At 49.2% G+C, this 24,395-nt stretch overlaps 41 non-coding genes across 41 annotated transcripts; all 41 read right to left on the bottom strand.

The window, feature by feature from the left end:
* Window positions 1-133: 133 nt before the first annotated feature.
* Window positions 134-206, bottom strand: Trnak-cuu (transfer RNA lysine (anticodon CUU)). Its single transcript has one exon. It is a non-coding gene; the product is annotated as a tRNA-Lys (tRNA).
* Window positions 207-646: 440 nt separating this feature from the next.
* On the bottom strand, window positions 647-719 carry Trnar-ucg (transfer RNA arginine (anticodon UCG)). The gene has a single exon. It is a non-coding gene; the product is annotated as a tRNA-Arg (tRNA).
* A 551-nt stretch (window positions 720-1,270) lies between these two features.
* Window positions 1,271-1,342, bottom strand: Trnat-agu (transfer RNA threonine (anticodon AGU)). The gene has a single exon. It is a non-coding gene; the product is annotated as a tRNA-Thr (tRNA).
* Window positions 1,343-1,663: 321 nt separating this feature from the next.
* On the bottom strand, window positions 1,664-1,736 carry Trnak-cuu (transfer RNA lysine (anticodon CUU)). The gene has a single exon. It is a non-coding gene; the product is annotated as a tRNA-Lys (tRNA).
* Window positions 1,737-2,176: 440 nt separating this feature from the next.
* On the bottom strand, window positions 2,177-2,249 carry Trnar-ucg (transfer RNA arginine (anticodon UCG)). Its single transcript has one exon. It is a non-coding gene; the product is annotated as a tRNA-Arg (tRNA).
* A 551-nt stretch (window positions 2,250-2,800) lies between these two features.
* Window positions 2,801-2,872, bottom strand: Trnat-agu (transfer RNA threonine (anticodon AGU)). Its single transcript has one exon. It is a non-coding gene; the product is annotated as a tRNA-Thr (tRNA).
* Window positions 2,873-3,193: 321 nt separating this feature from the next.
* Window positions 3,194-3,266, bottom strand: Trnak-cuu (transfer RNA lysine (anticodon CUU)). Its single transcript has one exon. It is a non-coding gene; the product is annotated as a tRNA-Lys (tRNA).
* Window positions 3,267-3,706: 440 nt separating this feature from the next.
* Trnar-ucg (transfer RNA arginine (anticodon UCG)) lies at window positions 3,707-3,779 on the bottom strand. The gene has a single exon. It is a non-coding gene; the product is annotated as a tRNA-Arg (tRNA).
* Window positions 3,780-4,336: 557 nt separating this feature from the next.
* Trnat-agu (transfer RNA threonine (anticodon AGU)) lies at window positions 4,337-4,408 on the bottom strand. Its single transcript has one exon. It is a non-coding gene; the product is annotated as a tRNA-Thr (tRNA).
* Window positions 4,409-4,729: 321 nt separating this feature from the next.
* Trnak-cuu (transfer RNA lysine (anticodon CUU)) lies at window positions 4,730-4,802 on the bottom strand. Its single transcript has one exon. It is a non-coding gene; the product is annotated as a tRNA-Lys (tRNA).
* Window positions 4,803-5,242: 440 nt separating this feature from the next.
* Window positions 5,243-5,315, bottom strand: Trnar-ucg (transfer RNA arginine (anticodon UCG)). Its single transcript has one exon. It is a non-coding gene; the product is annotated as a tRNA-Arg (tRNA).
* Window positions 5,316-5,866: 551 nt separating this feature from the next.
* Trnat-agu (transfer RNA threonine (anticodon AGU)) lies at window positions 5,867-5,938 on the bottom strand. The gene has a single exon. It is a non-coding gene; the product is annotated as a tRNA-Thr (tRNA).
* Window positions 5,939-6,259: 321 nt separating this feature from the next.
* Window positions 6,260-6,332, bottom strand: Trnak-cuu (transfer RNA lysine (anticodon CUU)). The gene has a single exon. It is a non-coding gene; the product is annotated as a tRNA-Lys (tRNA).
* Window positions 6,333-6,772: 440 nt separating this feature from the next.
* Window positions 6,773-6,845, bottom strand: Trnar-ucg (transfer RNA arginine (anticodon UCG)). Its single transcript has one exon. It is a non-coding gene; the product is annotated as a tRNA-Arg (tRNA).
* Window positions 6,846-7,402: 557 nt separating this feature from the next.
* Window positions 7,403-7,474, bottom strand: Trnat-agu (transfer RNA threonine (anticodon AGU)). Its single transcript has one exon. It is a non-coding gene; the product is annotated as a tRNA-Thr (tRNA).
* A 321-nt stretch (window positions 7,475-7,795) lies between these two features.
* Window positions 7,796-7,868, bottom strand: Trnak-cuu (transfer RNA lysine (anticodon CUU)). Its single transcript has one exon. It is a non-coding gene; the product is annotated as a tRNA-Lys (tRNA).
* Window positions 7,869-8,308: 440 nt separating this feature from the next.
* On the bottom strand, window positions 8,309-8,381 carry Trnar-ucg (transfer RNA arginine (anticodon UCG)). The gene has a single exon. It is a non-coding gene; the product is annotated as a tRNA-Arg (tRNA).
* Window positions 8,382-8,932: 551 nt separating this feature from the next.
* Trnat-agu (transfer RNA threonine (anticodon AGU)) lies at window positions 8,933-9,004 on the bottom strand. The gene has a single exon. It is a non-coding gene; the product is annotated as a tRNA-Thr (tRNA).
* A 321-nt stretch (window positions 9,005-9,325) lies between these two features.
* On the bottom strand, window positions 9,326-9,398 carry Trnak-cuu (transfer RNA lysine (anticodon CUU)). Its single transcript has one exon. It is a non-coding gene; the product is annotated as a tRNA-Lys (tRNA).
* A 440-nt stretch (window positions 9,399-9,838) lies between these two features.
* On the bottom strand, window positions 9,839-9,911 carry Trnar-ucg (transfer RNA arginine (anticodon UCG)). The gene has a single exon. It is a non-coding gene; the product is annotated as a tRNA-Arg (tRNA).
* A 560-nt stretch (window positions 9,912-10,471) lies between these two features.
* On the bottom strand, window positions 10,472-10,543 carry Trnat-agu (transfer RNA threonine (anticodon AGU)). The gene has a single exon. It is a non-coding gene; the product is annotated as a tRNA-Thr (tRNA).
* A 321-nt stretch (window positions 10,544-10,864) lies between these two features.
* Trnak-cuu (transfer RNA lysine (anticodon CUU)) lies at window positions 10,865-10,937 on the bottom strand. Its single transcript has one exon. It is a non-coding gene; the product is annotated as a tRNA-Lys (tRNA).
* Window positions 10,938-11,377: 440 nt separating this feature from the next.
* Window positions 11,378-11,450, bottom strand: Trnar-ucg (transfer RNA arginine (anticodon UCG)). The gene has a single exon. It is a non-coding gene; the product is annotated as a tRNA-Arg (tRNA).
* Window positions 11,451-12,004: 554 nt separating this feature from the next.
* Trnat-agu (transfer RNA threonine (anticodon AGU)) lies at window positions 12,005-12,076 on the bottom strand. Its single transcript has one exon. It is a non-coding gene; the product is annotated as a tRNA-Thr (tRNA).
* A 321-nt stretch (window positions 12,077-12,397) lies between these two features.
* Trnak-cuu (transfer RNA lysine (anticodon CUU)) lies at window positions 12,398-12,470 on the bottom strand. Its single transcript has one exon. It is a non-coding gene; the product is annotated as a tRNA-Lys (tRNA).
* Window positions 12,471-12,910: 440 nt separating this feature from the next.
* On the bottom strand, window positions 12,911-12,983 carry Trnar-ucg (transfer RNA arginine (anticodon UCG)). Its single transcript has one exon. It is a non-coding gene; the product is annotated as a tRNA-Arg (tRNA).
* A 554-nt stretch (window positions 12,984-13,537) lies between these two features.
* Trnat-agu (transfer RNA threonine (anticodon AGU)) lies at window positions 13,538-13,609 on the bottom strand. Its single transcript has one exon. It is a non-coding gene; the product is annotated as a tRNA-Thr (tRNA).
* A 321-nt stretch (window positions 13,610-13,930) lies between these two features.
* Window positions 13,931-14,003, bottom strand: Trnak-cuu (transfer RNA lysine (anticodon CUU)). The gene has a single exon. It is a non-coding gene; the product is annotated as a tRNA-Lys (tRNA).
* A 440-nt stretch (window positions 14,004-14,443) lies between these two features.
* On the bottom strand, window positions 14,444-14,516 carry Trnar-ucg (transfer RNA arginine (anticodon UCG)). The gene has a single exon. It is a non-coding gene; the product is annotated as a tRNA-Arg (tRNA).
* A 560-nt stretch (window positions 14,517-15,076) lies between these two features.
* On the bottom strand, window positions 15,077-15,148 carry Trnat-agu (transfer RNA threonine (anticodon AGU)). The gene has a single exon. It is a non-coding gene; the product is annotated as a tRNA-Thr (tRNA).
* A 321-nt stretch (window positions 15,149-15,469) lies between these two features.
* Window positions 15,470-15,542, bottom strand: Trnak-cuu (transfer RNA lysine (anticodon CUU)). Its single transcript has one exon. It is a non-coding gene; the product is annotated as a tRNA-Lys (tRNA).
* A 440-nt stretch (window positions 15,543-15,982) lies between these two features.
* Trnar-ucg (transfer RNA arginine (anticodon UCG)) lies at window positions 15,983-16,055 on the bottom strand. The gene has a single exon. It is a non-coding gene; the product is annotated as a tRNA-Arg (tRNA).
* A 555-nt stretch (window positions 16,056-16,610) lies between these two features.
* Trnat-agu (transfer RNA threonine (anticodon AGU)) lies at window positions 16,611-16,682 on the bottom strand. The gene has a single exon. It is a non-coding gene; the product is annotated as a tRNA-Thr (tRNA).
* Window positions 16,683-17,003: 321 nt separating this feature from the next.
* On the bottom strand, window positions 17,004-17,076 carry Trnak-cuu (transfer RNA lysine (anticodon CUU)). Its single transcript has one exon. It is a non-coding gene; the product is annotated as a tRNA-Lys (tRNA).
* Window positions 17,077-17,516: 440 nt separating this feature from the next.
* Window positions 17,517-17,589, bottom strand: Trnar-ucg (transfer RNA arginine (anticodon UCG)). Its single transcript has one exon. It is a non-coding gene; the product is annotated as a tRNA-Arg (tRNA).
* Window positions 17,590-18,144: 555 nt separating this feature from the next.
* Trnat-agu (transfer RNA threonine (anticodon AGU)) lies at window positions 18,145-18,216 on the bottom strand. The gene has a single exon. It is a non-coding gene; the product is annotated as a tRNA-Thr (tRNA).
* A 321-nt stretch (window positions 18,217-18,537) lies between these two features.
* On the bottom strand, window positions 18,538-18,610 carry Trnak-cuu (transfer RNA lysine (anticodon CUU)). Its single transcript has one exon. It is a non-coding gene; the product is annotated as a tRNA-Lys (tRNA).
* Window positions 18,611-19,050: 440 nt separating this feature from the next.
* Window positions 19,051-19,123, bottom strand: Trnar-ucg (transfer RNA arginine (anticodon UCG)). Its single transcript has one exon. It is a non-coding gene; the product is annotated as a tRNA-Arg (tRNA).
* A 551-nt stretch (window positions 19,124-19,674) lies between these two features.
* On the bottom strand, window positions 19,675-19,746 carry Trnat-agu (transfer RNA threonine (anticodon AGU)). Its single transcript has one exon. It is a non-coding gene; the product is annotated as a tRNA-Thr (tRNA).
* A 321-nt stretch (window positions 19,747-20,067) lies between these two features.
* Trnak-cuu (transfer RNA lysine (anticodon CUU)) lies at window positions 20,068-20,140 on the bottom strand. Its single transcript has one exon. It is a non-coding gene; the product is annotated as a tRNA-Lys (tRNA).
* A 440-nt stretch (window positions 20,141-20,580) lies between these two features.
* Trnar-ucg (transfer RNA arginine (anticodon UCG)) lies at window positions 20,581-20,653 on the bottom strand. Its single transcript has one exon. It is a non-coding gene; the product is annotated as a tRNA-Arg (tRNA).
* Between the last annotated feature and the right edge of the window lie 3,742 nt (window positions 20,654-24,395).

The following is a 24,395-nucleotide window of genomic DNA, read 5'->3' as shown; positions in this document are numbered from 1 at the left end:
GTCACTTTCAGCTTCAAATACCGTTCCTCTGATATTCATACGAAGCTAGGCATCGTCGTAACCCGTTACGTTCATTACGCAAGGCTCACGAGAGGGGCGCATGTTGGATCCGCGTAGACACAAAATTTTGCGCCGCCCAGCGTGGGGCTCGAACCCACGACCCTGAGATTAAGAGTCTCATGTACTACCGACTGAGCTAGCCGGGCTGCACGCAACGCGTTACGAGCCATACAATACTGATTTGACCTGCGACCATCTATTGAAGATTCTTTTGACTACAACTTATTTCCTGCTGCCACAAATCAGCTACAATCCTATTCAATGAAAAATTGTCTCCGAAAGGCATCAAATCTGCTTGAAATGATACGTGGCTATCAGCACCATTATTCAACACACATGCTCGACAGTGCGCAGACGCCTGTGGCGTAGCCCTTGGCTCCTGAATCAGATGCAGTAGTTCCAACAAAAACTCTCCTGAACGGCACTGTGCCGAAAACTTCGCTACAGATCACCCTTGTCTTGCTTGTGCTTCTGGTAGACGCCGGTTTTGCAGCCAGGAAGCGGACAGCAGCAACTTCCAACTAGTTTTAGAGTACTCAAACAACACAGTAAAACAGCATGCATCTTTTGCAGAACAGGAAAAACTCGACCGTGACAGGATTCGAACCTGCAATCTTCGGATCCGAAGTCCGACGCCTTATCCATTAGGCCACACGGTCACTGGTGCAGTATACTTCTCCACACACACTTCATTTTCGCCATTTGTACACTTGGCAGAATGAATTTCCCATCTTTGACGCAGTTCTCCATCTCAAATTTCAGTACTAAAAGTACGACGCTACTTCTTGCTGTGTCCCATCGCAAGTTACATTCAAGCCCTTATGACGCTGATCAAACAAGAGGTGGCAAATCAGCTTCAATCGCTTAGTGCCATCTCAGTCGCTTGCAGAAGGTACCTCACCCTATGTGATACAATGGCGAGTTGTCGCTATTACCAAAGCGGCGGCGGCGGCGCCGACGACGACGACGACGACAATCGCGAGGGTCTTTATCAGGGGTAGAAAATACATCACAAGAACTAAGTATTTCACGTCGGCATTCTCCGCAGACTGCCAAAAGCTGCAGATTCTGGTGCCCACTTTAATAGCACCATTCACACTATTCATTTGCGAGAGCATTTCTTAAATACCGCACCCATTCATAATTTTTTTTATCCCTGACCGCTTTTTTCGAAAGGGCCACGGTGGGAGGGGCTGTTACAAAATTCATTTGCCTCCTGTGAGGATCGAACTCACGACCTCTGGTTTACTAGACCAGCGCTCTGCCACTGAGCTAAGGAGGCGCCTCCTAGCGCCCTTTTCGGGTACTTTGTTCTTACAGAGTAGTGAATCGGAGCCCTTCAGCTCGAAACGCACCGCATGAGCGACCATTATTTGCATTTAGTTAGCACAGCTGCTGCGTTCCTACACATCTCACACTATATCGATGTACAACTAAAATTCCAAAACAACACATTTATTTCATTTCAGAGTCACTTTCAGCTTCAAATACCGTTCCTCTGATATTCATACGAAGCTAGGCATCGTCGTAACCCGTTACGTTCATTACGCAAGGCTCACGAGAGGGGCGCATGTTGGATCCGCGTAGACACAAAATTTTGCGCCGCCCAGCGTGGGGCTCGAACCCACGGCCCTGAGATTAAGAGTCTCATGTACTACCGACTGAGCTAGCCGGGCTGCACGCAACGCGTTACGAGCCATACAATACTGATTTGACCTGCGACCATCTATTGAAGATTCTTTTGACTACAACTTATTTCCTGCTGCCACAAATCAGCTACAATCCTATTCAATGAAAAATTGTCTCCGAAAGGCATCAAATCTGCTTGAAATGATACGTGGCTATCAGCACCATTATTCAACACACATGCTCGACAGTGCGCAGACGCCTGTGGCGTAGCCCTTGGCTCCTGAATCAGATGCAGTAGTTCCAACAAAAACTCTCCTGAACGGCACTGTGCCGAAAACTTCGCTACAGATCACCCTTGTCTTGCTTGTGCTTCTGGTAGACGCCGGTTTTGCAGCCAGGAAGCGGACAGCAGCAACTTCCAACTAGTTTTAGAGTACTCAAACAACACAGTAAAACAGCATGCATCTTTTGCAGAACAGGAAAAACTCGACCGTGACAGGATTCGAACCTGCAATCTTCGGATCCGAAGTCCGACGCCTTATCCATTAGGCCACACGGTCACTGGTGCAGTATACTTCTCCACACACACTTCATTTTCGCCATTTGTACACTTGGCAGAATGAATTTCCCATCTTTGACGCAGTTCTCCATCTCAAATTTCAGTACTAAAAGTACGACGCTACTTCTTGCTGTGTCCCATCGCAAGTTACATTCAAGCCCTTATGACGCTGATCAAACAAGAGGTGGCAAATCAGCTTCAATCGCTTAGTGCCATCTCAGTCGCTTGCAGAAGGTACCTCACCCTATGTGATACAATGGCGAGTTGTCGCTATTACCAAAGCGGCGGCGGCGGCGCCGCCGCCGACGACGACGACAATCGCGAGGGTCTTTATCAGGGGTAGAAAATACATCACAAGAACTAAGTATTTCACGTCGGCATTCTCCGCAGACTGCCAAAAGCTGCAGATTCTGGTGCCCACTTTAATAGCACCATTCACACTATTCATTTGCGAGAGCATTTCTTAAATACCGCACCCATTCATAATTTTTTTTATCCCTGACCGCTTGTTTCGAAAGGGCCACGGTGGGAGGGGCTGTTACAAAATTCTTTTGCCTCCTGTGAGGATCGAACTCACGACCTCTGGTTTACTAGACCAGCGCTCTGCCACTGAGCTAAGGAGGCGCCTCCTAGCGCCCTATTCGGGTACTTTGTTCTTACAGAGTAGTGAATCGGAGCCCTTCAGCTCGAAACGCACCGCATGAGCGACCATTATTTGCATTTAGTTAGCACAGCTGCTGCTTTCCTACACATCTCACACTATATCGATGTACAACTAAAATTCCAAAACAACACATTTATTTCATTTCAGAGTCACTTTCAGCTTCAAATACCGTTCCTCTGATATTCATACGAAGCTAGGCATCGTCGTAACCCGTTACGTTCATTACGCAAGGCTCACGAGAGGGGCGCATGTTGGATCCGCGTAGACACAAAATTTTGCGCCGCCCAGCGTGGGGCTCGAACCCACGACCCTGAGATTAAGAGTCTCATGTACTACCGACTGAGCTAGCCGGGCTGCACGCAACGCGTTACGAGCCATACAATACTGATTTGACGTGCGACCATCTATTGAAGATTCTTTTGACTACAACTTATTTCCTGCTGCCACAAATCAGCTACAATCCTATTCAATGAAAAATTGTCTCCGAAAGGCATCAAATCTGCTTGAAATGATACGTGGCTATCAGCACCATTATTCAACACACATGCTCGACAGTGCGCAGACGCCTGTGGCGTAGCCCTTGGCTCCTGAATCAGATGCAGTAGTTCCAACAAAAACTCTCCTGAACGGCACTGTGCCGAAAACTTCGCTACAGATCACCCTTGTCTTGCTTGTGCTTCTGGTAGACGCCGGTTTTGCAGCCAGGAAGCGGACAGCAGCAACTTCCAACTAGTTTTAGAGTACTCAAACAACACAGTAAAACAGCATGCATCTTTTGCAGAACAGGAAAAACTCGACCGTGACAGGATTCGAACCTGCAATCTTCGGATCCGAAGTCCGACGCCTTATCCATTAGGCCACACGGTCACTGGTGCAGTATACTTCTCCACACACACTTCATTTTCGCCATTTGTACACTTGGCAGAATGAATTTCCCATCTTTGACGCAGTTCTCCATCTCAAATTTCAGTACTAAAAGTACGACGCTACTTCTTGCTGTGTCCCATCGCAAGTTACATTCAAGCCCTTATGACGCTGATCAAACAAGAGGTGGCAAATCAGCTTCAATCGCTTAGTGCCATCTCAGTCGCTTGCAGAAGGTACCTCACCCTATGTGATACAATGGCGAGTTGTCGCTATTACCAAAGCGGCGGCGGCGGCGCCGACGACGACGACGACGACGACGACAATCGCGAGGGTCTTTATCAGGGGTAGAAAATACATCACAAGAACTAAGTATTTCACGTCGGCATTCTCCGCAGACTGCCAAAAGCTGCAGATTCTGGTGCCCACTTTAATAGCACCATTCACACTATTCATTTGCGAGAGCATTTCTTAAATACCGCACCCATTCATAATTTTTTTTATCCCTGACCGCTTTTTTCGAAAGGGCCACGGTGGGAGGGGCTGTTACAAAATTCATTTGCCTCCTGTGAGGATCGAACTCACGACCTCTGGTTTACTAGACCAGCGCTCTGCCACTGAGCTAAGGAGGCGCCTCCTAGCGCCCTTTTCGGGTACTTTGTTCTTACAGAGTAGTGAATCGGAGCCCTTCAGCTCGAAACGCACCGCATGAGCGACCATTATTTGCATTTAGTTAGCACAGCTGCTGCGTTCCTACACATCTCACACTATATCGATGTACAACTAAAATTCCAAAACAACACATTTATTTCATTTCAGAGTCACTTTCAGCTTCAAATACCGTTCCTCTGATATTCATACGAAGCTAGGCATCGTCGTAACCCGTTACGTTCATTACGCAAGGCTCACGAGAGGGGCGCATGTTGGATCCGCGTAGACACAAAATTTTGCGCCGCCCAGCGTGGGGCTCGAACCCACGGCCCTGAGATTAAGAGTCTCATGTACTACCGACTGAGCTAGCCGGGCTGCACGCAACGCGTTACGAGCCATACAATACTGATTTGACCTGCGACCATCTATTGAAGATTCTTTTGACTACAACTTATTTCCTGCTGCCACAAATCAGCTACAATCCTATTCAATGAAAAATTGTCTCCGAAAGGCATCAAATCTGCTTGAAATGATACGTGGCTATCAGCACCATTATTCAACACACATGCTCGACAGTGCGCAGACGCCTGTGGCGTAGCCCTTGGCTCCTGAATCAGATGCAGTAGTTCCAACAAAAACTCTCCTGAACGGCACTGTGCCGAAAACTTCGCTACAGATCACCCTTGTCTTGCTTGTGCTTCTGGTAGACGCCGGTTTTGCAGCCAGGAAGCGGACAGCAGCAACTTCCAACTAGTTTTAGAGTACTCAAACAACACAGTAAAACAGCATGCATCTTTTGCAGAACAGGAAAAACTAGACCGTGACAGGATTCGAACCTGCAATCTTCGGATCCGAAGTCCGACGCCTTATCCATTAGGCCACACGGTCACTGGTGCAGTATACTTCTCCACACACACTTCATTTTCGCCATTTGTACACTTGGCAGAATGAATTTCCCATCTTTGACGCAGTTCTCCATCTCAAATTTCAGTACTAAAAGTACGACGCTACTTCTTGCTGTGTCCCATCGCAAGTTACATTCAAGCCCTTATGACGCTGATCAAACAAGAGGTGGCAAATCAGCTTCAATCGCTTAGTGCCATCTCAGTCGCTTGCAGAAGGTACCTCACCCTATGTGATACAATGGCGAGTTGTCGCTATTACCAAAGCGGCGGCGGCGGCGCCGCCGCCGACGACGACGACAATCGCGAGGGTCTTTATCAGGGGTAGAAAATACATCACAAGAACTAAGTATTTCACGTCGGCATTCTCCGCAGACTGCCAAAAGCTGCAGATTCTGGTGCCCACTTTAATAGCACCATTCACACTATTCATTTGCGAGAGCATTTCTTAAATACCGCACCCATTCATAATTTTTTTTATCCCTGACCGCTTGTTTCGAAAGGGCCACGGTGGGAGGGGCTGTTACAAAATTCTTTTGCCTCCTGTGAGGATCGAACTCACGACCTCTGGTTTACTAGACCAGCGCTCTGCCACTGAGCTAAGGAGGCGCCTCCTAGCGCCCTATTCGGGTACTTTGTTCTTACAGAGTAGTGAATCGGAGCCCTTCAGCTCGAAACGCACCGCATGAGCGACCATTATTTGCATTTAGTTAGCACAGCTGCTGCTTTCCTACACATCTCACACTATATCGATGTACAACTAAAATTCCAAAACAACACATTTATTTCATTTCAGAGTCACTTTCAGCTTCAAATACCGTTCCTCTGATATTCATACGAAGCTAGGCATCGTCGTAACCCGTTACGTTCATTACGCAAGGCTCACGAGAGGGGCGCATGTTGGATCCGCGTAGACACAAAATTTTGCGCCGCCCAGCGTGGGGCTCGAACCCACGACCCTGAGATTAAGAGTCTCATGTACTACCGACTGAGCTAGCCGGGCTGCACGCAACGCGTTACGAGCCATACAATACTGATTTGACGTGCGACCATCTATTGAAGATTCTTTTGACTACAACTTATTTCCTGCTGCCACAAATCAGCTACAATCCTATTCAATGAAAAATTGTCTCCGAAAGGCATCAAATCTGCTTGAAATGATACGTGGCTATCAGCACCATTATTCAACACACATGCTCGACAGTGCGCAGACGCCTGTGGCGTAGCCCTTGGCTCCTGAATCAGATGCAGTAGTTCCAACAAAAACTCTCCTGAACGGCACTGTGCCGAAAACTTCGCTACAGATCACCCTTGTCTTGCTTGTGCTTCTGGTAGACGCCGGTTTTGCAGCCAGGAAGCGGACAGCAGCAACTTCCAACTAGTTTTAGAGTACTCAAACAACACAGTAAAACAGCATGCATCTTTTGCAGAACAGGAAAAACTCGACCGTGACAGGATTCGAACCTGCAATCTTCGGATCCGAAGTCCGACGCCTTATCCATTAGGCCACACGGTCACTGGTGCAGTATACTTCTCCACACACACTTCATTTTCGCCATTTGTACACTTGGCAGAATGAATTTCCCATCTTTGACGCAGTTCTCCATCTCAAATTTCAGTACTAAAAGTACGACGCTACTTCTTGCTGTGTCCCATCGCAAGTTACATTCAAGCCCTTATGACGCTGATCAAACAAGAGGTGGCAAATCAGCTTCAATCGCTTAGTGCCATCTCAGTCGCTTGCAGAAGGTACCTCACCCTATGTGATACAATGGCGAGTTGTCGCTATTACCAAAGCGGCGGCGGCGGCGCCGACGACGACGACGACGACGACGACAATCGCGAGGGTCTTTATCAGGGGTAGAAAATACATCACAAGAACTAAGTATTTCACGTCGGCATTCTCCGCAGACTGCCAAAAGCTGCAGATTCTGGTGCCCACTTTAATAGCACCATTCACACTATTCATTTGCGAGAGCATTTCTTAAATACCGCACCCATTCATAATTTTTTTTATCCCTGACCGCTTTTTTCGAAAGGGCCACGGTGGGAGGGGCTGTTACAAAATTCATTTGCCTCCTGTGAGGATCGAACTCACGACCTCTGGTTTACTAGACCAGCGCTCTGCCACTGAGCTAAGGAGGCGCCTCCTAGCGCCCTTTTCGGGTACTTTGTTCTTACAGAGTAGTGAATCGGAGCCCTTCAGCTCGAAACGCACCGCATGAGCGACCATTATTTGCATTTAGTTAGCACAGCTGCTGCGTTCCTACACATCTCACACTATATCGATGTACAACTAAAATTCCAAAACAACACATTTATTTCATTTCAGAGTCACTTTCAGCTTCAAATACCGTTCCTCTGATATTCATACGAAGCTAGGCATCGTCGTAACCCGTTACGTTCATTACGCAAGGCTCACGAGAGGGGCGCATGTTGGATCCGCGTAGACACAAAATTTTGCGCCGCCCAGCGTGGGGCTCGAACCCACGGCCCTGAGATTAAGAGTCTCATGTACTACCGACTGAGCTAGCCGGGCTGCACGCAACGCGTTACGAGCCATACAATACTGATTTGACCTGCGACCATCTATTGAAGATTCTTTTGACTACAACTTATTTCCTGCTGCCACAAATCAGCTACAATCCTATTCAATGAAAAATTGTCTCCGAAAGGCATCAAATCTGCTTGAAATGATACGTGGCTATCAGCACCATTATTCAACACACATGCTCGACAGTGCGCAGACGCCTGTGGCGTAGCCCTTGGCTCCTGAATCAGATGCAGTAGTTCCAACAAAAACTCTCCTGAACGGCACTGTGCCGAAAACTTCGCTACAGATCACCCTTGTCTTGCTTGTGCTTCTGGTAGACGCCGGTTTTGCAGCCAGGAAGCGGACAGCAGCAACTTCCAACTAGTTTTAGAGTACTCAAACAACACAGTAAAACAGCATGCATCTTTTGCAGAACAGGAAAAACTAGACCGTGACAGGATTCGAACCTGCAATCTTCGGATCCGAAGTCCGACGCCTTATCCATTAGGCCACACGGTCACTGGTGCAGTATACTTCTCCACACACACTTCATTTTCGCCATTTGTACACTTGGCAGAATGAATTTCCCATCTTTGACGCAGTTCTCCATCTCAAATTTCAGTACTAAAAGTACGACGCTACTTCTTGCTGTGTCCCATCGCAAGTTACATTCAAGCCCTTATGACGCTGATCAAACAAGAGGTGGCAAATCAGCTTCAATCGCTTAGTGCCATCTCAGTCGCTTGCAGAAGGTACCTCACCCTATGTGATACAATGGCGAGTTGTCGCTATTACCAAAGCGGCGGCGGCGGCGCCGCCGCCGACGACGACGACAATCGCGAGGGTCTTTATCAGGGGTAGAAAATACATCACAAGAACTAAGTATTTCACGTCGGCATTCTCCGCAGACTGCCAAAAGCTGCAGATTCTGGTGCCCACTTTAATAGCACCATTCACACTATTCATTTGCGAGAGCATTTCTTAAATACCGCACCCATTCATAATTTTTTTTATCCCTGACCGCTTTTTTCGAAAGGGCCACGGTGGGAGGGGCTGTTACAAAATTCATTTGCCTCCTGTGAGGATCGAACTCACGACCTCTGGTTTACTAGACCAGCGCTCTGCCACTGAGCTAAGGAGGCGCCTCCTAGCGCCCTTTTCGGGTACTTTGTTCTTACAGAGTAGTGAATCGGAGCCCTTCAGCTCGAAACGCACCGCATGAGCGACCATTATTTGCATTTAGTTAGCACAGCTGCTGCGTTCCTACACATCTCACACTATATCGATGTACAACTAAAATTCCAAAACAACACATTTATTTCATTTCAGAGTCACTTTCAGCTTCAAATACCGTTCCTCTGATATTCATACGAAGCTAGGCATCGTCGTAACCCGTTACGTTCATTACGCAAGGCTCACGAGAGGGGCGCATGTTGGATCCGCGTAGACACAAAATTTTGCGCCGCCCAGCGTGGGGCTCGAACCCACGGCCCTGAGATTAAGAGTCTCATGTACTACCGACTGAGCTAGCCGGGCTGCACGCAACGCGTTACGAGCCATACAATACTGATTTGACCTGCGACCATCTATTGAAGATTCTTTTGACTACAACTTATTTCCTGCTGCCACAAATCAGCTACAATCCTATTCAATGAAAAATTGTCTCCGAAAGGCATCAAATCTGCTTGAAATGATACGTGGCTATCAGCACCATTATTCAACACACATGCTCGACAGTGCGCAGACGCCTGTGGCGTAGCCCTTGGCTCCTGAATCAGATGCAGTAGTTCCAACAAAAACTCTCCTGAACGGCACTGTGCCGAAAACTTCGCTACAGATCACCCTTGTCTTGCTTGTGCTTCTGGTAGACGCCGGTTTTGCAGCCAGGAAGCGGACAGCAGCAACTTCCAACTAGTTTTAGAGTACTCAAACAACACAGTAAAACAGCATGCATCTTTTGCAGAACAGGAAAAACTCGACCGTGACAGGATTCGAACCTGCAATCTTCGGATCCGAAGTCCGACGCCTTATCCATTAGGCCACACGGTCACTGGTGCAGTATACTTCTCCACACACACTTCATTTTCGCCATTTGTACACTTGGCAGAATGAATTTCCCATCTTTGACGCAGTTCTCCATCTCAAATTTCAGTACTAAAAGTACGACGCTACTTCTTGCTGTGTCCCATCGCAAGTTACATTCAAGCCCTTATGACGCTGATCAAACAAGAGGTGGCAAATCAGCTTCAATCGCTTAGTGCCATCTCAGTCGCTTGCAGAAGGTACCTCACCCTATGTGATACAATGGCGAGTTGTCGCTATTACCAAAGCGGCGGCGGCGGCGCCGACGACGACGACGACGACGACGACGACAATCGCGAGGGTCTTTATCAGGGGTAGAAAATACATCACAAGAACTAAGTATTTCACGTCGGCATTCTCCGCAGACTGCCAAAAGCTGCAGATTCTGGTGCCCACTTTAATAGCACCATTCACACTATTCATTTGCGAGAGCATTTCTTAAATACCGCACCCATTCATAATTTTTTTTATCCCTGACCGCTTGTTTCGAAAGGGCCACGGTGGGAGGGGCTGTTACAAAATTCATTTGCCTCCTGTGAGGATCGAACTCACGACCTCTGGTTTACTAGACCAGCGCTCTGCCACTGAGCTAAGGAGGCGCCTCCTAGCGCCCTATTCGGGTACTTTGTTCTTACAGAGTAGTGAATCGGAGCCCTTCAGCTCGAAACGCACCGCATGAGCGACCATTATTTGCATTTAGTTAGCACAGCTGCTGCTTTCCTACACATCTCACACTATATCGATGTACAACTAAAATTCCAAAACAACACATTTATTTCATTTCAGAGTCACTTTCAGCTTCAAATACCGTTCCTCTGATATTCATACGAAGCTAGGCATCGTCGTAACCCGTTACGTTCATTACGCAAGGCTCACGAGAGGGGCGCATGTTGGATCCGCGTAGACACAAAATTTTGCGCCGCCCAGCGTGGGGCTCGAACCCACGACCCTGAGATTAAGAGTCTCATGCTCTACCGACTGAGCTAGCCGGGCTGCACGCAACGCGTTACGAGCCATACAATACTGATTTGACCTGCGACCATCTATTGAAGATTCTTTTGACTACAACTTATTTCCTGCTGCCACAAATCAGCTACAATCCTATTCAATGAAAAATTGTCTCCGAAAGGCATCAAATCTGCTTGAAATGATACGTGGCTATCAGCACCATTATTCAACACACATGCTCGACAGTGCGCAGACGCCTGTGGCGTAGCCCTTGGCTCCTGAATCAGATGCAGTAGTTCCAACAAAAACTCTCCTGAACGGCACTGTGCCGAAAACTTCGCTACAGATCACCCTTGTCTTGCTTGTGCTTCTGGTAGACGCCGGTTTTGCAGCCAGGAAGCGGACAGCAGCACCTTCCAACTAGTTTTAGAGTACTCAAACAACACAGTAAAACAGCATGCATCTTTTGCAGAACAGGAAAAACTCGACCGTGACAGGATTCGAACCTGCAATCTTCGGATTCGAAGTCCGACGCCTTATCCATTAGGCCACACGGTCACTGGTGCAGTATACTTCTCCACACACACTTCATTTTCGCCATTTGTACACTTGGCAGAATGAATTTCCCATCTTTGACGCAGTTCTCCATCTCAAATTTCAGTACTAAAAGTACGACGCTACTTCTTGCTGTGTCCCATCGCAAGTTACATTCAAGCCCTTATGACGCTGATCAAACAAGAGGTGGCAAATCAGCTTCAATCGCTTAGTGCCATCTCAGTCGCTTGCAGAAGGTACCTCACCCTATGTGATACAATGGCGAGTTGTCGCTATTACCAAAGCGGCGGCGGCGGCGCCGACGACGACGACGACGACGACAATCGCGAGGGTCTTTATCAGGGGTAGAAAATACATCACAAGAACTAAGTATTTCACGTCGGAATTCTCCGCAGACTGCCAAAAGCTGCAGATTCTGGTGCCCACTTTAATAGCACCATTCACACTATTCATTTGCGAGAGCATTTCTTAAATACCGCACCCATTCATAATTTTTTTTATCCCTGACCGCTTTTTTCGAAAGGGCCACGGTGGGAGGGGCTGTTACAAAATTCATTTGCCTCCTGTGAGGATCGAACTCACGACCTCTGGTTTACTAGACCAGCGCTCTGCCACTGAGCTAAGGAGGCGCCTCCTAGCGCCCTTTTCGGGTACTTTGTTCTTACAGAGTAGTGAATCGGAGCCCTTCAGCTCGAAACGCACCGCATGAGCGACCATTATTTGCATTTAGTTAGCACAGCTGCTGCGTTCCTACACATCTCACACTATATCGATGTACAACTAAAATTCCAAAACAACACATTTATTTCATTTCAGAGTCACTTTCAGCTTCAAATACCGTTCCTCTGATATTCATACGAAGCTAGGCATCGTCGTAACCCGTTACGTTCATTACGCAAGGCTCACGAGAGGGGCGCATGTTGGATCCGCGTAGACACAAAACTTTGCGCCGCCCAGCGTGAGGCTCGAACCCACGGCCCTGAGATTAAGAGTCTCATGTACTACCGACTGAGCTAGCCGGGCTGCACGCAACGCGTTACGAGCCATACAATACTGATTTGACCTGCGACCATCTATTGAAGATTCTTTTGACTACAACTTATTTCCTGCTGCCACAAATCAGCTACAATCCTATTCAATGAAAAATTGTCTCCGAAAGGCATCAAATCTGCTTGAAATGATACGTGGCTATCAGCACCATTATTCAACACACATGCTCGACAGTGCGCAGACGCCTGTGGCGTAGCCCTTGGCTCCTGAATCAGATGCAGTAGTTCCAACAAAAACTCTCCTGAACGGCACTGTGCCGAAAACTTCGCTACAGATCACCCTTGTCTTGCTTGTGCTTCTGGTAGACGCCGGTTTTGCAGCCAGGAAGCGGACAGCAGCAACTTCCAACTAGTTTTAGAGTACTCAAACAACACAGTAAAACAGCATGCATCTTTTGCAGAACAGGAAAAACTCGACCGTGACAGGATTCGAACCTGCAATCTTCGGATCCGAAGTCCGACGCCTTATCCATTAGGCCACACGGTCACTGGTGCAGTATACTTCTCCACACACACTTCATTTTCGCCATTTGTACACTTGGCAGAATGAATTTCCCATCTTTGACGCAGTTCTCCATCTCAAATTTCAGTACTAAAAGTACGACGCTACTTCTTGCTGTGTCCCATCGCAAGTTACATTCAAGCCCTTATGACGCTGATCAAACAAGAGGTGGCAAATCAGCTTCAATCGCTTAGTGCCATCTCAGTCGCTTGCAGAAGGTACCTCACCCTATGTGATACAATGGCGAGTTGTCGCTATTACCAAAGCGGCGGCGGCGGCGCCGACGACGACGACGACGACGACAATCGCGAGGGTCTTTATCAGGGGTAGAAAATACATCACAAGAACTAAGTATTTCACGTCGGAATTCTCCGCAGACTGCCAAAAGCTGCAGATTCTGGTGCCCACTTTAATAGCACCATTCACACTATTCATTTGCGAGAGCATTTCTTAAATACCGCACCCATTCATAATTTTTTTTATCCCTGACCGCTTTTTTCGAAAGGGCCACGGTGGGAGGGGCTGTTACAAAATTCATTTGCCTCCTGTGAGGATCGAACTCACGACCTCTGGTTTACTAGACCAGCGCTCTGCCACTGAGCTAAGGAGGCGCCTCCTAGCGCCCTTTTCGGGTACTTTGTTCTTACAGAGTAGTGAATCGGAGCCCTTCAGCTCGAAACGCACCGCATGAGCGACCATTATTTGTATTTAGTTAGCACAGCTGCTGCTTTCCTACACATCTCACACTATATCGATGTACAACTAAAATTCCAAAACAACACATTTATTTCATTTCAGAGTCACTTTCAGCTTCAAATACCGTTCCTCTGATATTCATACGAAGCTAGGCATCGTCGTAACCCGTTACGTTCATTACGCAAGGCTCACGAGAGGGGCGCATGTTGGATCCGCGTAGACACAAAACTTTGCGCCGCCCAGCGTGGGGCTCGAACCCACGGCCCTGAGATTAAGAGTCTCATGTACTACCGACTGAGCTAGCCGGGCTGCACGCAACGCGTTACGAGCCATACAATACTGATTTGACCTGCGACCATCTATTGAAGATTCTTTTGACTACAACTTATTTCCTGCTGCCACAAATCAGCTACAATCCTATTCAATGAAAAATTGTCTCCGAAAGGCATCAAATCTGCTTGAAATGATACGTGGCTATCAGCACCATTATTCAACACACATGCTCGACAGTGCGCAGACGCCTGTGGCGTAGCCCTTGGCTCCTGAATCAGATGCAGTAGTTCCAACAAAAACTCTCCTGAACGGCACTGTGCCGAAAACTTCGCTACAGATCACCCTTGTCTTGCTTGTGCTTCTGGTAGACGCCGGTTTTGCAGCCAGGAAGCGGACAGCAGCAACTTCCAACTAGTTTTAGAGTACTCAAACAACACAGTAAAACAGCATGCATCTTTTGCAGAACAGGAAAAACTCGACCGTGACAGGATTCGAACCTGCAATCTTCGGATCCGAAGTCCGACGCCTTATCCATTAGGCCACACGGTCACTGGTGCAGTATACTTCTCCACACACACTTCATTTTCGCCATTTGTACACTTGGCAGAATGAATTTCCCATCTTTGACGCAGTTCTCCATCTCAAATTTCAGTACTAAAAGTACGACGCTACTTCTTGCTGTGTCCCATCGCAAGTTACATTCAAGCCCTTATGACGCTGATCAAACAAGAGGTGGCAAATCAGCTTCAATCGCTTAGTGCCATCTCAGTCGCTTGCAGAAGGTACCTCACCCTATGTGATACAATGGCGAGTTGTCGCTATTACCAAAGCGGCGGCGGCGGCGCCGACGACGACGACGACGACGACGACGACAATCGCGAGGGTCTTTATCAGGGGTAGAAAATACATCACAAGAACTAAGTATTTCACGTCGGCATTCTCCGCAGACTGCCAAAAGCTGCAGATTCTGGTGCCCACTTTAATAGCACCATTCACACTATTCATTTGCGAGAGCATTTCTTAAATACCGCACCCATTCATAATTTTTTTTATCCCTGACCGCTTGTTTCGAAAGGGCCACGGTGGGAGGGGCTGTTACAAAATTCATTTGCCTCCTGTGAGGATCGAACTCACGACCTCTGGTTTACTAGACCAGCGCTCTGCCACTGAGCTAAGGAGGCGCCTCCTAGCGCCCTATTCGGGTACTTTGTTCTTACAGAGTAGTGAATCGGAGCCCTTCAGCTCGAAACGCACCGCATGAGCGACCATTATTTGCATTTAGTTAGCACAGCTGCTGCTTTCCTACACATCTCACACTATATCGATGTACAACTAAAATTCCAAAACAACACATTTATTTCATTTCAGAGTCACTTTCAGCTTCAAATACCGTTCCTCTGATATTCATACGAAGCTAGGCATCGTCGTAACCCGTTACGTTCATTACGCAAGGCTCCCGAGAGGGGCGCATGTTGGATCCGCGTAGACACAAAATTTTGCGCCGCCCAGCGTGGGGCTCGAACCCACGACCCTGAGATTAAGAGTCTCATGCTCTACCGACTGAGCTAGCCGGGCTGCACGCAACGCGTTACGAGCCATACAATACTGATTTGACCTGCGACCATCTATTGAAGATTCTTTTGACTACAACTTATTTCCTGCTGCCACAAATCAGCTACAATCCTATTCAATGAAAAATTGTCTCCGAAAGGCATCAAATCTGCTTGAAATGATACGTGGCTATCAGCACCATTATTCAACACACATGCTCGACAGTGCGCAGACGCCTGTGGCGTAGCCCTTGGCTCCTGAATCAGATGCAGTAGTTCCAACAAAAACTCTCCTGAACGGCACTGTGCCGAAAACTTCGCTACAGATCACCCTTGTCTTGCTTGTGCTTCTGGTAGACGCCGGTTTTGCAGCCAGGAAGCGGACAGCAGCAACTTCCAACTAGTTTTAGAGTACTCAAACAACACAGTAAAACAGCATGCATCTTTTGCAGAACAGGAAAAACTCGACCGTGACAGGATTCGAACCTGCAATCTTCGGATCCGAAGTCCGACGCCTTATCCATTAGGCCACACGGTCACTGGTGCAGTATACTTCTCCACACACACTTCATTTTCGCCATTTGTACACTTGGCAGAATGAATTTCCCATCTTTGACGCAGTTCTCCATCTCAAATTTCAGTACTAAAAGTACGACGCTACTTCTTGCTGTGTCCCATCGCAAGTTACATTCAAGCCCTTATGACGCTGATCAAACAAGAGGTGGCAAATCAGCTTCAATCGCTTAGTGCCATCTCAGTCGCTTGCAGAAGGTACCTCACCCTATGTGATACAATGGCGAGTTGTCGCTATTACCAAAGCGGCGGCGGCGGCGCCGACGACGACGACGACGACGACAATCGCGAGGGTCTTTATCAGGGGTAGAAAATACATCACAAGAACTAAGTATTTCACGTCGGCATTCTCCGCAGACTGCCAAAAGCTGCAGATTCTGGTGCCCACTTTAATAGCACCATTCACACTATTCATTTGCGAGAGCATTTCTTAAATACCGCACCCATTCATAATTTTTTTTTATCCCTGACCGCTTTTTTCGAAAGGGCCACGGTGGGAGGGGCTGTTACAAAATTCATTTGCCTCCTGTGAGGATCGAACTCACGACCTCTGATTTACTAGACCAGCGCTCTGCCACTGAGCTAAGAAGGCGCCTCCTAGCGCCCTTTTCGGGTACTTTGTTCTTACAGAGTAGTGAATCGGAGCCCTTCAGCTCGAAACGCACCTCATGAGCGACCATTATTTGCATTTAGTTAGCACAGCTGCTGCATTCCTACACATCTCACACTATATCGATGTACAACTAAAATTCCAAAACAACACATTTATTTCATTTCAGAGTCACTTTCAGCTTCAAATACCGTTCCTCTGATATTCATACGAAGCTAGGCATCGTCGTAACCCGTTACGTTCATTACGCAAGGCTCACGAGAGGGGCGCATGTTGGATCCGCGTAGACACAAAATTTTGCGCCGCCCAGCGTGGGGCTCGAACCCACGACCCTGAGATTAAGAGTCTCATGTACTACCGACTGAGCTAGCCGGGCTGCACGCAACGCGTTACGAGCCATACAATACTGATTTGACCTGCGACCATCTATTGAAGATTCTTTTGACTACAACTTATTTCCTGCTGCCACAAATCAGCTACAATCCTATTCAATGAAAAATTGTCTCCGAAAGGCATCAAATCTGCTTGAAATGATACGTGGCTATCAGCACCATTATTCAACACACATGCTCGACAGTGCGCAGACGCCTGTGGCGTAGCCCTTGGCTCCTGAATCAGATGCAGTAGTTACAACAAAAACTCTCCTGAACGGCACTGTGCCGAAAACTTCGCTACAGATCACCCTTGTCTTGCTTGTGCTTCTGGTAGACGCCGGTTTTGCAGCCAGGAAGCGGACAGCAGCAACTTCCAACTAGTTTTAGAGTACTCAAACAACACAGTAAAACAGCATGCATCTTTTGCAGAACAGGAAAAACTCGACCGTGACAGGATTCGAACCTGCAATCTTCGGATCCGAAGTCCGACGCCTTATCCATTAGGCCACACGGTCACTGGTGCAGTATACTTCTCCACACACACTTCATTTTCGCCATTTGTACACTTGGCAGAATGAATTTCCCATCTTTGACGCAGTTCTCCATCTCAAATTTCAGTACTAAAAGTACGACGCTACTTCTTGCTGTGTCCCATCGCAAGTTACATTCAAGCCCTTATGACGCTGATCAAACAAGAGGTGGCAAATCAGCTTCAATCGCTTAGTGCCATCTCAGTCGCTTGCAGAAGGTACCTCACCCTATGTGATACAATGGCGAGTTGTCGCTATTACCAAAGCGGCGGCGGCGGCGCCGACGACGACGACGACGACGACAATCGCGAGGGTCTTTATCAGGGGTAGAAAATACATCACAAGAACTAAGTATTTCACGTCGGCATTCTCCGCAGACTGCCAAAAGCTGCAGATTCTGGTGCCCACTTTAATAGCACCATTCACACTATTCATTTGCGAGAGCATTTCTTAAATACCGCACCCATTCATAATTTTTTTTTATCCCTGACCGCTTTTTTCGAAAGGGCCACGGTGGGAGGGGCTGTTACAAAATTCATTTGCCTCCTGTGAGGATCGAACTCACGACCTCTGGTTTACTAGACCAGCGCTCTGCCACTGAGCTAAGAAGGCGCCTCCTAGCGCCCTTTTCGGGTACTTTGTTCTTACAGAGTAGTGAATCGGAGCCCTTCAGCTCGAAACGCACCTCATGAGCGACCATTATTTGCATTTAGTTAGCACAGCTGCTGCATTCCTACACATCTCACACTATATCGATGTACAACTAAAATTCCAAAACAACACATTTATTTCATTTCAGAGTCACTTTCAGCTTCAAATACCGTTCCTCTGATATTCATACGAAGCTAGGCATCGTCGTAACCCGTTACGTTCATTACGCAAGGCTCACGAGAGGGGCGCATGTTGGATCCGCGTAGACACAAAATTTTGCGCCGCCCAGCGTGGGGCTCGAACCCACGACCCTGAGATTAAGAGTCTCATGTACTACCGACTGAGCTAGCCGGGCTGCACGCAACGCGTTACGAGCCATACAATACTGATTTGACCTGCGACCATCTATTGAAGATTCTTTTGACTACAACTTATTTCCTGCTGCCACAAATCAGCTACAATCCTATTCAATGAAAAATTGTCTCCGAAAGGCATCAAATCTGCTTGAAATGATACGTGGCTATCAGCACCATTATTCAACACACATGCTCGACAGTGCGCAGACGCCTGTGGCGTAGCCCTTGGCTCCTGAATCAGATGCAGTAGTTACAACAAAAACTCTCCTGAACGGCACTGTGCCGAAAACTTCGCTACAGATCACCCTTGTCTTGCTTGTGCTTCTGGTAGACGCCGGTTTTGCAGCCAGGAAGCGGACAGCAGCAACTTCCAACTAGTTTTAGAGTACTCAAACAACACAGTAAAACAGCATGCATCTTTTGCAGAACAGGAAAAACTCGACCGTGACAGGATTCGAACCTGCAATCTTCGGATCCGAAGTCCGACGCCTTATCCATTAGGCCACACGGTCACTGGTGCAGTATACTTCTCCACACACACTTCATTTTCGCCATTTGTACACTTGGCAGAATGAATTTCCCATCTTTGACGCAGTTCTCCATCTCAAATTTCAGTACTAAAAGTACGACGCTACTTCTTGCTGTGTCCCATCGCAAGTTACATTCAAGCCCTTATGACGCTGATCAAACAAGAGGTGGCAAATCAGCTTCAATCGCTTAGTGCCATCTCAGTCGCTTGCAGAAGGTACCTCACCCTATGTGATACAATGGCGAGTTGTCGCTATTACCAAAGCGGCGGCGGCGGCGCCGCCGCCGACGACGACGACAATCGCGAGGGTCTTTATCAGGGGTAGAAAATACATCACAAGAACTAAGTATTTCACGTCGGCATTCTCCGCAGACTGCCAAAAGCTGCAGATTCTGGTGCCCACTTTAATAGCACCATTCACACTATTCATTTGCGAGAGCATTTCTTAAATACCGCACCCATTCATAATTTTTTTTATCCCTGACCGCTTTTTTCGAAAGGGCCACGGTGGGAGGGGCTGTTACAAAATTCATTTGCCTCCTGTGAGGATCGAACTCACGACCTCTGGTTTACTAGACCAGCGCTCTGCCACTGAGCTAAGGAGGCGCCTCCTAGCGCCCTTTTCGGGTACTTTGTTCTTACAGAGTAGTGAATCGGAGCCCTTCAGCTCGAAACGCACCGCATGAGCGACCATTATTTGCATTTAGTTAGCACAGCTGCTGCGTTCCTACACATCTCACACTATATCGATGTACAACTAAAATTCCAAAACAACACATTTATTTCATTTCAGAGTCACTTTCAGCTTCAAATACCGTTCCTCTGATATTCATACGAAGCTAGGCATCGTCGTAACCCGTTACGTTCATTACGCAAGGCTCACGAGAGGGGCGCATGTTGGATCCGCGTAGACACAAAATTTTGCGCCGCCCAGCGTGGGGCTCGAACCCACGGCCCTGAGATTAAGAGTCTCATGTACTACCGACTGAGCTAGCCGGGCTGCACGCAACGCGTTACGAGCCATACAATACTGATTTGACCTGCGACCATCTATTGAAGATTCTTTTGACTACAACTTATTTCCTGCTGCCACAAATCAGCTACAATCCTATTCAATGAAAAATTGTCTCCGAAAGGCATCAAATCTGCTTGAAATGATACGTGGCTATCAGCACCATTATTCAACACACATGCTCGACAGTGCGCAGACGCCTGTGGCGTAGCCCTTGGCTCCTGAATCAGATGCAGTAGTTCCAACAAAAACTCTCCTGAACGGCACTGTGCCGAAAACTTCGCTACAGATCACCCTTGTCTTGCTTGTGCTTCTGGTAGACGCCGGTTTTGCAGCCAGGAAGCGGACAGCAGCAACTTCCAACTAGTTTTAGAGTACTCAAACAACACAGTAAAACAGCATGCATCTTTTGCAGAACAGGAAAAACTCGACCGTGACAGGATTCGAACCTGCAATCTTCGGATCCGAAGTCCGACGCCTTATCCATTAGGCCACACGGTCACTGGTGCAGTATACTTCTCCACACACACTTCATTTTCGCCATTTGTACACTTGGCAGAATGAATTTCCCATCTTTGACGCAGTTCTCCATCTCAAATTTCAGTACTAAAAGTACGACGCTACTTCTTGCTGTGTCCCATCGCAAGTTACATTCAAGCCCTTATGACGCTGATCAAACAAGAGGTGGCAAATCAGCTTCAATCGCTTAGTGCCATCTCAGTCGCTTGCAGAAGGTACCTCACCCTATGTGATACAATGGCGAGTTGTCGCTATTACCAAAGCGGCGGCGGCGGCGCCGAAGACGACGACGACGACGACAATCGCGAGGGTCTTTATCAGGGGTAGAAAATACATCACAAGAACTAAGTATTTCACGTCGGCATTCTCCGCAGACTGCCGAAAGCTGCAGATTTTTTTTTTTTTTTTTTTTTTACTTTATTGTCATTTTAATGCCTATACAATAAGCAGGCTGGCAGCAGCACACTACGCTGCTCTTCAGCCAAATGAGACATAAGCACAAAAAAACAGGAGGAAACAGAAAAGTCACAAAATGGTGGGCGATAAAATAGGAGACACAGAGAGACAAACACGGAGCCGTTCACACTTGACGATAAACCACACTGCAAACTGTTGAGACGACGCACAGACACTGAAGAAGACGATGGCACTGGTGAACAACGGAGCGGGACGGGAAACACTGAACACGAAACACGACGGCACACACAAGACACTGATGGCGGCGATCTCCGGCGCGCGAAAGTCCACGTAGCGTGTGCGAGTCCGGGGACCTGCCAAGAGTGGAACAGGGGGGAGGTGGGGGGAGAGGGGAGAATAGGATGCCAACGGCGGGGGAGACGGGGGAAAGAGGGAGTGGGACAGGGGAGGGGGGGCCCGGGGGAGAAGGGGAGAGAAAAGGAGGAGGGAGGGAAAAAGGGAGAGAAGGGAGGGAGGGTGCCCGGAGGAGCAAGCACGGGAGGAGGGCGGGAGGATCAAAGTTGGTAGGAGGGGTAGATGGAGGGGAGGAGGGCATCATCAGGGAGGGGGAGCTGGCGGAAGCCACCTTGGGAGAGGGTAAGGAGGGTGGAGAGATGGAGACCGGGTGGGACATGAGAGTACAGGCGCGGCAGCGGGCGGGGGTGGGAGAGGATCGGGGAGACGAGCGGGTGGGGAGGATCGAGTTTACGGGAGGTGTAGAGGATTCGTATCCTTTCGAGGAAGAGGAGGAGGTGAGGGAAGGGGATAAGATCATACAGGATCCGCGTGGGGGAGGGGAGACGGATGCGATAGGCAAGGCGGAGAGCATGGCGTTCAAGGATTTGGAGGGATTTATAAAAGGAAGGGGGGGCGGAGATCCAGGCGGGATGGGCGTAACAGAGGATAGGGCGGATGAGGGACTTATAAGTGTGTAGGATGGTGGAGGGGTCCAGACCCCACGTACGGCCGGAAAGGAGCTTGAGGAGACGGAGTCGGGAACGTGCCTTGGCTTGGATTGTCTGGAGATGGGGAGTCCAGGAGAGGCGACGGTCGAGGGTGACGCCAAGGTACTTAAGGGTGGGGGTGAGAGCGATGGGACGGCCATAAACGGTGAGATAGAAATCAAGGAGGCGGAAGGAAGGGGTGGTTTTGCCTACAATGATCGCCTGGGTTTTGGAAGGATTGACCGTGAGCAACCACTGGTTGCACCAAGCGGTGAACCGGTCAAGATGGGATTGGAGAAGGTGTTGGGAGCGTTGCAGGGTGGGGGCAAGGGCAAGGAAGGCGGTGTCATCGGCAAACTGGAGAAGGTGGACGGGGGGTGGCGGCGGCGGCATGTCCGCCGTGTACAACAAGTACAGAAGGGGGGAGAGGACGGAGCCTTGGGGCACACCGGCGGAGGGGAAAAAGGTGTAGGAATCGGAGTTATGGATGGTGACATAGGAAGGACGGCGGGAGAGAAAGGAACCGATCAGACGAACGTAGTTAATGGGAAGGGCGAAGGTTTGGAGCTTGAAGAGGAGACCGGAGTGCCATACGCGGTCATAGGCGCGTTCGAGGTCAAGAGAGAGGAAGATGGCGGAGCGACGGGAATTGAGCTGTTCGGAAAGGAGATGAGTGAGGTGAAGGAGAAGATCGTCGGAAGAGAAGGACGGCCGAAAGCCACACTGGGTAACGGGGAGGAGGCGGTGCTGGCGGAGATGCTGGTGGATGCGGCGGGTGAGGATAGATTCCAGGACCTTGCTGAAGACCGAGGTAAGGCTGATGGGACGATAGGAGGAGACGGCGGACGGCGGTTTGCCAGGTTTGAGGAACATGAGGATACGAGAGGTTTTCCACAGGTCGGGGTAGTAACCAGTGGACAGGACTACATTGTAGAGCCTGGCCAGGGTGGAGAGGAAAGAGACAGGAGCTTCACGAAGGTGACGGTAGGTGACACGATCGTGACCAGGAGCGGTGTTGCGTTTGGTGCGGAGTGTAGTAATGAGATCCTGTGTAGTGATGGGGGCGTTAAGTTCCGTGTGTGGAATGTTGTCCAAGTACTGGAAACCAGGAGCGAGGGGAGGGACAGAGGTGTCAGTTCGATCGCGGATATCTGGGAAGAGGGAGTAATCGAACCGGGGATCATCAGGGATGGAAAACACATCGGACAGGTAGGAGGCAAAGTGGTTGGCCTTACTAAGGGCGTCAGGGAAGGGGTGGTCATCGTGGAGAAGAGGATAGTAGGGAGAGGGCTTAGTTCCGGTAAGGCGACGGAAGGCGGTCCAGAACTTGGACGAGTTGACGGGGAGGGTAGCATTTAAACGGGTGCATGTCTGTCGCCAGTCCCGGCGTTTCTTAGCCGCGAGCAAATTTCGAATGTGTCGCTGTAGTTGCCGGTGGCGTCGTAGGGTGTCCGGGTCACGCGTGCGGAGGAAGGCACGGTAGAGACGACGGGATTCACGGAGGAGGAGGACGGCCTGTGGTGGTAAGGTAGGACGGTGGGGGTGGATGGCAACAGTAGGGACGTGGGCCTCCACGGCCTCAGACAAGGTCTGCTGGAGAAAGGAGGCGGCATGGGAGACATCATCGGGATGGCGGTAGGCGAGAGGGTGGCTGTCGACCTGAGTGGAGAGGGTATCCCGGTAGGCATCCCAGTTGGCACGGGAATAGTCATGGATGTACTTGGGGGGAGGGTCATGACGAGGGTCGGGGCGGGGGCGACGACCGTCTGAAACGGTGAGGAGGACAGGGAGATGGTCACTACCAATAGGCTCCAGGACATCCACCGTAATGCGACCAAGGAGGTTGGGGGAGGAAAGAATAACATCGGGAGTGGAATTGGATTCGGGGCGGGTGTGCTGGGGGATGGGGACGAGGTCGCCTTGAAGGGAGGAGAGGAACCGATGCCACCGCCGCAACTGGGCAGCGGAGCGACTATGGATGTTGAGGTCGGCGGCGATCACATAGGAGGAGAAGGTACGGTCGATGTGGGAGAGGAAGTCGAAAGGAAGAGGGGCGTTGGGGCGGACATAGATGGTGGCACAGGTAACGGTAAGGCCGGGGAAGAAGAGACTAAGGATCAGGTGTTCGGTGGGGTCGGGAAGGAGAGGTTGGAGCCGAACGGGGATCTGGCGGTGGTGGCCAATGGCAACTCCGCCACGCGCAACTGGGAGGGGATTATCGGAGCGGTGGAGGAGATAGGGGGAGGTGTGGATGGAGTGGTGGGGTTGGAGGAAGGTTTCATTGAGGAGGAAGGCATCCACACGGTGGGTAGCAAGGGTGTGCA

The sequence above is a fragment of the Schistocerca cancellata genome, unplaced genomic scaffold (assembly GCF_023864275.1).
Source record: "Schistocerca cancellata isolate TAMUIC-IGC-003103 unplaced genomic scaffold, iqSchCanc2.1 HiC_scaffold_1109, whole genome shotgun sequence".
NCBI lineage: Eukaryota > Metazoa > Arthropoda > Insecta > Orthoptera > Acrididae > Schistocerca > Schistocerca cancellata.
The sequence above is the reverse complement of the archived record's forward strand: the minus strand, read 5'-3'. Positions and strand labels throughout refer to the sequence as shown.